The sequence below is a fragment of the Thamnophis sirtalis genome, unplaced genomic scaffold (genome assembly GCF_051295495.1).
Source record: "Thamnophis sirtalis isolate CommonGarterSnake01/CBP01778 unplaced genomic scaffold, rThaSir2_p1.2 scaffold_1, whole genome shotgun sequence".
NCBI classification, from domain to species: Eukaryota; Metazoa; Chordata; class Lepidosauria; order Squamata; family Natricidae; genus Thamnophis; species Thamnophis sirtalis.
In genome coordinates, this window is record NW_028261381.1 from 43,262,991 (window position 1) to 43,272,257 (window position 9,267).

The window sequence follows — 9,267 nt, forward strand, 5'->3', positions numbered from 1 at the left end:
TTCCAACTGCCAGCAGTTCAATTCTCACCAGCTCAAGATTGACTCAGCCTTCCGTCCTTCCCAGGTTGGTAAAATGAGGACTCAGATTGTTGCTGACTCTGTAAACTGTTTAGATAGTGCTGTAAAGCACTATGAAGCAGCATATACTGTAAGTCTAAGTGCTATTGCTAAGTGCTATACAAACAGGATTTGGGTGCTGTTTCTAGATTCATGCCACCTCCCATTGTTGATATAAAAGTGTCCTCCTGGTACAGATACGCAATCCATTTTCCACCCACTGCATCCTTTGGAGCTTGGAGGTGATTATTCCTACAGGTGGAAATTACCACCAATATCCATGCTCCATGGCTTTCCTCCCTCATTATGCTTCCAGTGCATCGTGGTGTACTTGTCTGAAGATTCTGGAGTTTTTGGCGCCATCCAGATTGGCCTTCTTAGCTTCTGCTACTTGGCATGTAATACCAATTAGACAACAAAGTTTCCACAGGGTTCAGTGTTTACCTTAAAATAATTACCATTAAGATGCAAAATCTGCCTCTTTCATATACAGACAATGATGTGATACTGCTTTTTTAAACTATCCCCATCCCAGCAGATACCTGCTTGTTTGGAAGCCAATTCATGATCAGATGGAGAAAGCACAGATGATCTCTGACTCTTTTTGCAGCTAGGAGTGCAGTTCTGGGCTGTTTTGAGGATAGCTTTAGGATTTGAATGGGATGCAGCGGCTCAGTGGCTTAGACCCTGAGCTTATCGATCAGAAAGGTCAGCAGTTTGGCAGTTCAAATCCCTAGGGCCACTTAATGGAGTGAGCGCCCGTTACTTGTCCCAGCTTCTGCCAATCTAACAATTCAAAAGCATGTAAAATGCAAGTAGAAAAATAGGAACCACCTTGGTGGGAAGGTTACAGCGTTCTGTGCTTCTTAGGCATTTAGTCATGCCAGCCATATGACCATGGAGATGTCTTCAGACAGCACTGGCTCTTCGGCTTTGAAACGGAGATGAGCACCGCTCCCTAGAGTCAGGAATGACTAGCACATATGTGCCAGGGGAATCTTTACCTTTAGATTTGAAATAAGGTTGTGGGGGTAGAACAATCCATTGGTCTGAATTAAAATGACATGTTGTCTCCACTCTCGTCAGAGTCCTCTAGCAAATAAATCACAGTCTTTACACTGATACAGAGTTTTAAGAGATTGGCTCACAGTTATACATCATGATTATCCATATCAGCTGACCCACCAAGATATTTCAATTGTTAGCTAAAGAACTGATCTTGTAATTCAGCATAATACAGATGCATATAACATAGAAAGTACGTTGCATGCCCACTAGCAAAATTCTCTGGAAGGTTTAAAAGGGTTTTTCCGCCAAGATATGAAGAATTCCATCTGCTCTGAACTATAGGCTTTGTTATCTTAAACCATCAGCATAGCTTTCATAATTTTCATTGTAACAACCCACTGCCTTGGCCAGAAATCTTATTAGGCTAAGGCCAAAGATCAAGTCTCTTAGCTTAGAAGGCCATAACTTTTCAAAGTTGCAAAATAACGAAGTTGGGAGGGACCTGGGAAGTCTTCTACTTGAAACCCTGCTCAAACATGAGACCATATACCACGTCCAATCTCTTCTTAAAAACCTCCAGTGATGGAGCATCATCCTCCACCACCATCACCTCCTCCTCCTCCTCCTCCTCCTCTTCCTCTTCCTCTTCCTCTTCCTCTTCCTCCTCCTCCTCCTCCTCCTCCTCCTCCTCCTCCTCTTCTTCTTCTTCTTCTTCTTCTTCTTCTTCTTCTTCTTCTTCTTCTTCTTCTTCTTCTTCTGGTTTAAAACTTAAGGATTACTTTATTGATAATGTACAGGATCTTTTAGTTTGCCACATCAGCTGCCTGAGTTCTTTGCACAGACACTCTGGTAGTGTGGGTCTTCACCAGATGATCAGTGAACTCCTGACAAGGAGATTTAGTGAAGACCGTTTCTTTCCAGAGATCAGGGGTCAGATAACTGTAAGTCTTGGAAACAGCATCAAAGGTGGCTTTAGCAAAATTGCTCAATTTTGCAATTTTTGCAAAATTTTTGCAGCCCCTGGCTGAGGTGTAGCAATCATCAATTCCCGTCATCATCAGTAGTTTCTTGGGAACAGGGGCAGACACAATCCCTGTGCTACATGGGGCAGGACTGAGGCAAACCAGGATGGACCCACACCGGCCTGCCACACTGTATGGCATAGGGTGAGGCTTGTTTCCCCAATAGCCTCGCCTCACTGGCACGATAGAGACTTTCACCAATATGATGGCCCCAGAAATGGTCAAGGCAACTTCTTCAGAGCACTTGACTTTGAGACCAACATGATCGTTGTCATCCCCAATGGCAACAAAGGCCTTGAACCTGGTGCCTGCCCGTTTTTGCTTCTGCACTGGCATGATTTTCAAAACTTCATCCTTCAGCAAGTAACCCAGGAAGAACTGTTCTCATTGTCAGGATATTTCTCCTTATTTCTGGGTTAGTTACCTCCTTGATTAGTTTTCATCTGTTACTTCTGTCCTCAGGTGCTCAATTCAATCTCAATGACATACACCTCTTTTTTTTTAATGGCCATGATCCTTTTCTCCCTCCTCTCTGTCTTCTTCCCCCTTCCTTCTGTGAAGTAGAGTTTACATAAAGGAAACTGTAAGAGGAGACAGAGTCCCCGTGACCCCAGTTTCCTTACAAGCATGCCAGGCAAGAAATTTTAAAATTATAACAAGCACTCAAAAAGGTAGGAAGGAAGGAGGAAGCCTGAAAAACCTTTTTTTTGTCTCTTGCAAATTCCAAAATGAATTCACCCTTTCTATTTTCTCCTTTGATTCATTCTCTATCCTAGATTAAAGGAGTGAGACAGTTGGGGACAGCACTAATCTACATTATTTGAAAAAGAAGGAAGAAGAAGAGAAAAAATCTCACTGTTTGGGAGGCAAGTTAGAGGGGGAAAGAGAGAGAATACATGAGAATGATGCCGCCTTCAATTTGTGGGGCCACAGGTTGAACTTGGTCATTTTGCCATCTTGAGCAGTCCAATCTTAACAAGTGTAAGACCTGTGGACTTCAGTTCCCAGAATTCCCCACACAGCCCTGCTAAAGGCTGGACATCCTTGCTTTAGAGCAGAGCTGTCAAACTCTCGGCCCGCGGGCCAGATGTGTTATGCCCTGGCCCACCCACGCTCAGTTTAGCGAAGGGTAGAAACGTCCCATACATAATGTGACACCGCCATGACAACATGAGTTTGGTAACCCTGCTCTAGAGCAGTGGCCCCCAAACCTTTGGGCACCAGGGACCCATGCTGTGCAGAGAGGTTTTTATATGGACCAGATGGGGCATGGTTTCACATGCTGCCTGAATACCACTGATGGGATTTTGCTTGCTTGCTTGACCCAGTGCTGGTTCACAGATCGGGAGTTGGGGACCCCTGCCCAAATGTCCTGGACTCAGTCATTTAATTCAAAAGCAATGAGCTGAGATTCTGCCTTTAATTATCTCCAGAGAAACCCTGCAACCAATATTGCTGTTTCTTTTAAGCAACTTTCCAAAGGAAGACTTAAAGACGGAAAGATACTAAAGAGACCCTTTAATTGAGCAAACTCCAATCTTCACAGTGTTACAGTATGAATAAATATGCAGGCAAAAAACCAATAAGCAATAAGCAACTGTAATTATAGCCAAAATTACACAGAAAAACAGTCCAAAGCAGAATATAAAGAACAGAGTGAATAATTTACATTAAAAGGCTTTAAGATATTGCCTGCAGTTTAACTAGCTTCAAGGTACTGTGAAAATAATCAAGGAACTTCCTGATGCCTTATGAAGAGAACAGCTTGGACTCCATTGTGAAAATAAAATCCAGGCTGGATGGCTCAGATTCCAATTCCAGATTTGTACTTTGCATTCAGTTCTCAAAAGGGATCTCACAGGGAGAAGTGTGGCCATGCCTCTTGCTTGCAACTTCTTAAAACTGCCACCCCTTTTCTCAGGGGTGACCATAATGACCATAGAAGACAACCATGCAATCTGGGAAGAAGATGCAGCTGCTTTAAGTAGCCAACATGTGCTAGTTTGTTCTTCTGTTTTCTCCTAAGCACCTTCTCCAAATTATTTCCTAAGGAATTTTCAGTCCTAATGTAAAGCTTTAGAAGAGTTCTTCTTCAGATGATTGCAATAGTGCAATTATAAAAAAAAAAAAATACTAGATTATTTTGTTCAAGCTGGCAAGACCCCTCAGAATCACACTTTTCCTTAATTATTTCGTCTTTAAATCAAATTGACCCCTACCTGCCATGACCCAGGCTGCAGCATTTGCACAGGGACTATTCAATTGTGGCAGTTGATTATTGTTCTCTCCCAATTATTGTTTAGATTCTTGGAGGGGGGCAACCTGTATGAAAGGGAAACTCAGTTGCTACTTGAGATGGAGCTACTTTGCAATGCTTAAAGGGACACGTCTCTATATTAGCAATGCGTTTAGCACCTAGACGACTACTGGACTGGTCTTGAGTGACACAAAGGAAAGCCCTTAGATTTTCCTTACCTTTCTTCACTATTTAATTACTCACAATCTCTACTTTTGGAGTTCTTCTCATAGCAGCAGAAAAACTACTATCTTTTGTTGTTGCACAGGTAGTTCTTGACTTACAACGGTTCTCTTAGTGAACATTCAAAGTTATGACCCTGAAAAAAGTGACTTATGATCATTTTTGACACTTCTGACCATTGCAGTATCCCCATGAAAGCGTGATCAAAATGCAGGTGATTGGCTGCTGACTCACATTTATAACGGTGGCAGTATCTCTGGATCATGTGATCCACTTTGGCGACTTCCTGACAAGCAAAGTCAACGGGGAAGCCAGACTTACTTAACAACCATGTTACTAATTTAAGAACCACAGTGATTCACTTAATAAATGTGGCAAGAAAAATCGTAAAATGAGGCAAAACTCACTTAACAAATTTCTCACTTAGCAACTACAATTTTGGGCTCAATTGTGATCATACATTGAGGAGTACCCCTAGTCACAAAAACTTGCTGCCTCAACTTGGAAACTTGTGCAATTTATTCAGGACAAATAACTGCCCACTTTACTCTGTAAAACGAATACTTTCAAACTTGAGAAGGAAAAGGAACATAACAATTCATGATCGGATTCCACAGCCACAAAACTGAGATAGCAATAGCACTTAGACATATCACAGTGCTTTACAGCCCTCTCTAAGCAGTTTACAGAACCAGCATATTGCTCCCAACAATCTGGGTCCTCATTTTACCGATCTCGGGAGGATGGAAGGCTGAGTCAACCTTGAGCTGGTGAGATTCGAACTGCCGAACCTCTGGCAGCCAGCAGTCAGTAGAAGTAGCCTGCAGTACTGCATTCTGCACTGTGCCACCACTCTTAATACAGCTTGTGTCATTCCCGAGGGAAACCAATCAGGGGTAAAATTCAGCAGGTTCTGACAGGTTCTGAAGAATCAGTAGTGGAAATTTTGAGTAGTTCGGAGAACTGGCAAATATCACCTCTGGCTGGCCCCAAAGTGGGGCGGGAATGGAGATTTTGCAGTATCCTTCCCCTGCCACGCCCACCAAGACATGCCCACAGAACCGGTAGTAAAAAAAATTGAATTTCACCACTGGACTCAATGATTCTGTTCACAAAAGTAACCAAACTTACATACTTTGATCTGATATGGGGTCATCATATGTTTGCGCCATTTCTGTGGTTGCACAGGTCACTGTGTTGATGTCCATATTATGGACATCCTTTGTTCAGATGAGACCCCTTGAAAATTTTTTATTTTGGCCTGAGTTTCAAATGTGTTCTTGGCAAACCGGATGGATATGATCTTGCTCACTTTATCTGAGGCTTCTCTGTCAAACAGAGCTCAGTAGTGTAAGTTTCATGCATAACTTCCTGGCAATAATGAAATCATCTTGTCCCATCATCGGTGAAGGTTGCTTATGTCTCTTTTAATAGATTCTAGATTGGGAGATAATGGAAGCACTTTCATGCCTTGACATCCCTTCATTTTCCATTTGTGTACATCATTCCTAGAATTCATCTTGACTAACAATCTCAGCTCAAGGGTAACGTAGATTCACTGACAGCAAACACGTCCCAGACTGGAGCAAAGTTTTAAAAATTAAAACAGCTATAACCAAAATAACATTTTAAAAAACCCCAATCAATAACACATTCACCCTGTGTTCTCAGTATAGCATTTTAAAAGGAAATGCAAGAATCATACTGATCTTTCGTGCTTCATTGTCTTGCTTCTTGACCTGACTATTTCTCTTTGTTAATCAAGGGGTTAGCTTGTTTAATGTGGGGCTTGGTAGCTTTAGAAGGTCATTTGAAAAATGGACAAGAGATGCCAGAATTCCATAAAATAATAGGATGTTGGGTGGGGTTAGCGAAAGACAACAGCTAACCAAAGATATTAAAAGAAGCCTTAATAAAATAGCCTTCTCCTCTTCCAAATGCAAGTGTAGAGTCTGCCACCTAGTGCAAGCTTTTAGCAGAGCCTAACTAATCTCAGAAATTTGTAAGAGCCTATTCCAAACTTGCACGATTCCTCTAATTTTATGTCTCCACTGTCTGAAAAGCTACCTTCAGCATGGAGTCAAGCAGCAACAAATTTAAGGTACCAATGAGAATTAAAAAGTTAAACAATGTTCATGTCTAACTAAGTTTCCCTGCTTACATAAATTCCAAGTTACACAATATACACTGATTACAATACATAAAGTAGCCATACTACATGGAGCCAACCTTAAGAATGTTTATTCAGAAGTTCAGAGGAGCTTATTATTATGCAAGAGACTACAATCTCAATCATCTTAGATGTAGTAGTCAAAACAGGGCATTGATAGAGAGACAGTTTTGGGATGGTGGTTCAGGTGCTAGAAACCTGGAACCTGTGAACTCTAGTTTTTAGCATTGAGCAGGAAAGACTGCTGGGTGACTCTAGGCCACTCACTTTCTCTCAGCCCAACCCACGTCACAAGATTGTCGTCATGGGGGAAGTAGGAAGAGGAAGTAGTGTTGGGAATGTTTACCACCCTGAGTCATATTAAAAAAGGCAGGATAAAAATCTAATAACAATTGCTTCAAAGTGAGGGTGAGGCCCTCTTGATATTGCAGAATTGCAACTTCTAGCAATATCAACCAATAGCTTAGTGCCAGATATTTGCAGCAAACTGATTTGTGGTGAGTACACTTTTATAGATATATGCAGCAATAAGGATAGAACCATTTATAAATAGATGAAGAGCTAAAAGTTGCAGACTATATAAATTGCATTCTAAATGGTGAAATATTCAATTATACAGTCTTCTCACCCTCTGCTTCTCAGCTCACATCACATTAATCCTGGGGGAAACATTTAATAAATAATATGCCGGCCAAAATAGAGGATTTTTCTTCCCCAATAATTGATTTATTAAAAGCATTGACTTTGCCTTTTTTGCCACATTGACATTCAAGAAAGTTTTACTAATCAAGTTCAAACAGTGAAAAGATGCAACTAAAAATAGCAGGGCTGAAGAGATAAAAACAAGTGAAATCAAGTTCACTTAGAGATTGAATAATATTTACTGATAACAAAGTTATTACAGTCTAAACCTCTTTGCGAAGAAATACCCTGTCTCCCCAAAAATAAGCCCTATTCCAAAAATAAGCCATAGCATGTTTTTATGCAACCACCTAATATAAGCCCTATCCCCAAAATAAGCCCTAATTAATAGTCTGCACACCTTCCTGGCTGCCCATTCCATATGGTTGTTCACGATGGCACAGACACAAGGCAAGATGGGGGGGAGCTGCCCCACCTGCACTGCACTGACTTATAGTACCTCATAGCCCCCGCAGCCTGCTTGCTCGCAGCCGGGCATGAGGCTGCATGGTATGTTGGTGCCACTGAGGCGAGGCGAGGCAGGTGATGGGGTGTAGGTTGCCTGGCTGTAGGGTCTCTGAGGTAAGCCAGTGTGAGGTGCCTGGGACAAGTAGAAGTGGGCCTCCCGCATATGGAAAAAATAAGACACCCCCTGAAAATAACCCCTAGTGCTTATTTTGGGTCCCCCAAAATATAAGATCTGGTCTCATTTTTGAGGAAACGTAGGTAGGAATGTAAATGTCTGGCAAATTTTCTACAACTTGAACACCATCACAATTTTGTCTTGGGAGCAAGTAATCTCATCCCAAGAATCAAGGACATCTAACAAGGGTTTCAAGGTACAATCTCAAATGGACAGCAAGTTTGCATGGCAGATGAGAAAGTGATCCGCAAAACCCAGGCAACTATCAATCTACTTGGACACGTTAACCTTTCACATCATGTGAACATTTTCCAGTCTTCTTAGCTAATGGACATCAAAAGTAGTCAATGAAGAGTATTAAGCTCAAAATGGAAACATCAATAAACTCCTATGTGAACTTACATTACTACTGCCTGATCCTGTCAAAGGATGTCAAAGTTGCCAATCAGATTTCATGCTGGATCCTGAACTTTAAGAAGCTGATGCAGAAATATACATTGAAATGAGACATCTCGACTGGGGAAGGTTTGAACTGGATCAGTGCTGCTGTTGCATTCATTATTATAGTTATTGTTGCTATTGTTATCATTTACCTAAATAGCAATGCTGCTTAAGAACCAGCAATATATTGCCTTTTGATATGTTTAAATATGAAAGCCTTTGTTTGATGCATTTTTAAACGCTCTAAAGGTTTTGGATATGGTTCATTGACTAATTCCATGAACACATTCATTCATTAACTGAAGCCTTCAGCGTTCTTCTAAAACCAACAGCAAAATGGAATATTTAGCATTTCCACCATTTCCCATATTGACATTTACAAAATTTTTGACTGAGATATCCTGCATCAATGCATTTAATATAAATTAAATCAGGTTTTTTCTCAGGACTGTGGAAATGCCTGTGCTGAATTTTGTCCAGTCCAAATTAGCAGCTAATCCATTATGCATCTTCTTTTTCTCACACAAGCACATATACCTCTAATTAATTTATCTTCCTTCAGGCATTCTAGTCTTTCTGTCCTATTTCCCTCTGGATATGTTGGATTTACAACTTCTCCCAATTTCCAACCTTAATATCCTTGTATATTTGTCCATTTTGGGGCCACCTTGGAAGATTGCAGAGAGATGGAACATAACACAGAACACAGAATATCAGCATTAGAAGGGACCTTGGAGATCTTCTACTCCAACCCCCTACTTGAGCA

The 9,267-nt window shown here is 41.2% G+C and overlaps 1 pseudogene; it reads right to left on the bottom strand.

Moving 5' to 3' along the window:
• Positions 1-1,868: 1,868 nt before the first annotated feature.
• Positions 1,869-8,048, bottom strand: LOC106539048 (small ribosomal subunit protein uS5 pseudogene; annotated as a pseudogene).
• Positions 8,049-9,267: the final 1,219 nt, after the last annotated feature.